The following is a 2500-nucleotide window of genomic DNA, read 5'->3' on the forward strand; positions in this document are numbered from 1 at the left end:
ATCAACTCAGATTCTCAGGGGTCAGAATTGGGACCGAGCTCAGCTCTTCGGATTGTCGCCAGGTTTTAGTTTTTACAGTTTCCGTGCGTCTCCAAGGTCCTTCGACGGCTGCGGCGGCTCTCGGCGTATCAAAACAAACAAACAAACAAACAAACAAACAAACAAACCAAATTGGAAGAGAAGAAAAATGAAAGCAAAAAGGAACGAAACGCACATCAAATCCTACAAGAAGTGAGATAAAGCTACAAAATCATAGAGAACAGAGTCAGTCCTCCCAAAGTAAAGGCATGTGACACTGTACACAGGCACTTGAACTGCATTGCGCTCTTTGAGCGCAACAACATGACAGTTAATAATAATCACAACGAGGACAATAAGTGCTGGGAAACTACAGGAAACACTCAGCAGGGGGTTAAAAATGACAACTTGCTTTCTTGCATATTTGTGTAGATATCAGGGTTGTACATTCTTATATTGTGTGTGTGTGTGTGTGTGTGTGTGTGTGTGTGTGTGTGCGCACGCGAAGTGGCTGAGGGCAGACAGGAAGTGGCTGAGGGCAGACAGGAAGTGGCTTCTGTGGGTGGACACAGCTGGACGGAGGACTAAGCTGCGAGTCGGCTTTGGAAGCGTCGCTTTGAATCGGCACCGTAGCGCCGCTGCGATGATTCATACAGCGAGGAGCGTGTGTGTGTGTGTGTGTGTGTGTGTGTGTGTGTGTGTGTGTGTGTGTGTGTGTGTGTGGTCACATGTCCACACTGCGCACGCCCACGCCTGCTCTGCCAGTGCCGATAAATCAGCGGCAGAAGCAGCATTTTTGTGTGTGTGTGTGTGTGTGTGTGTGTGTGTGTGTGTGTGTGTGTGTGTGTGTGTGTGTGTGTTTCTCTTTTTTTTTTCTTTCTTCTCACAATTCCGTCTCCTTTCACGACTCGGCACTGCGGGAGTGAATCACAGGCGCGGAGAGCAGAAGGTTTAATTGTCTCGAGATGGTCGCTGAACATGTGACAGGATGCGGTGACTCACACTGGCGCTGCGTGCGTGCGTGCGTGCGTGCGTGCGTGCGTGCGTGCGTGCGTGCGTGCGTGCGCGTGTGTGTGTGTGCGTGTGTGTGTGTGTGTGTGTGTGTGTGAGACTTCCTATCTCCTCCTGAATTCAGCAGCGATTCTGCCCACAGCCAAAGTGTTTATTTGAAGTTTTCCACGCAGGAGTTGGCAGCGATTTCCCTCTTCTGCTTCTTCCACAGTCGGAGGGGGGGGGGGCAACCGCGCACGATGCTAGCTAGCTGGCTAGTTAGCCGGCTAGTTAGCGCCGTGACATCCAAGGAGGAGGAAGTGACCGTTCTCCCACTTGTTGTCGTCAGGCTGGACGCTGCTCAATGCTAACGCTAACGTAGCCGCTGAGACAGAGGGCCTGGAGTTGCCAAACGTCCGCTAAGAAACAGAACTGTCACAGTGCAGTGATGGTCCCGTTGTGAACGGACCGGGTCGGCGCACTTCTGAGTTGTCTTCAACCTAAATTTATTTTCAATGCAAACTCGCGTCCGTTTCCATAGAGCTTGCGTTCTAAGCTAACCCAGCTCTATCTCTCCACCTCTCTATCTCTCCACCTCTCCACCTCCTCTGTAACAGCCGTCCATCCTGCACTTTAGTGATCGCTGTGTGAGAATATGTTGAGTTTAAAGATGTCAGTAGAATTCAAGCACTCAGCTTATTTCTAATGTCTGTTGGGCACAAAGCCGTTGAAACTGTGTGAACCGCAGACTACTGGGAGCCGCTGGCCTGTGAAGGTCGTGACCCGAGCACTGCGCAAGGAGCCTTGGCTGGGAGGAAAAGCACAGCGTGATAAAATTCACTATATTCCTTTTATTTTATTTTATTTTATTTTATTTTAGGTTTATTTCCATTTGCAGAGTGGAAGTTGAGCTCCTCCCCCTCCCCGACCTTCTCCGTTTGCTTCCACAGGAGCTCCGAGAGCCCCCGCTAAACATCGGAACTCACTAGCTGCTAATGCTAAGCTAAGCTAGGCTGCTGGGGTTAAGCTCTACATCTCCTCAGCCGTTTCTGAGTCACAGCCCCCCCCCGCCCCCCACCCCACCCCGTGTCTCCTGAAAGGCGAGCGGGCTCCGCCCCTCACCGCTTCCTCGCCACGCTAAGTGCTTTCAAGTCGCCGCTGACATTTAGCGGCAACCAGCTGATCCCGTAATGTCGGTTGGGGGGGTGGAGGGGGGGTGGGGAGGGGGTTAAACGCTGTGAGAAAAAGGTTGCGAGCGGCGTGGACCCCCCGGGGGCCGCCCACCTCAGCGGCTGATTGAGTCTCGGAAAAGAGGCATGGAATGATGGTGTGGCAGGCGGGGGGGGGGGGGGGGGGGGGGGTGCGATGATCTGATGGAGATGGATGCTGTTCAAAGAAAGAAAGAAAAGAGGAGGGGTGGGGGTGTGGGACGAGGGGGGCGGGGGGGGTGTCTCAGCTGATTGGTCCGAGGAAGTGGCGGCGGGCGATCAGC

The sequence above is a fragment of the Nelusetta ayraudi genome, unplaced genomic scaffold (assembly GCF_046127955.1).
Source record: "Nelusetta ayraudi isolate G7.1 ecotype Tasmania unplaced genomic scaffold, CSIRO-AGI_Nayr_v1 ptg000057l, whole genome shotgun sequence".
In the NCBI taxonomy this organism is placed as follows: Eukaryota; Metazoa; Chordata; class Actinopteri; order Tetraodontiformes; family Monacanthidae; genus Nelusetta; species Nelusetta ayraudi.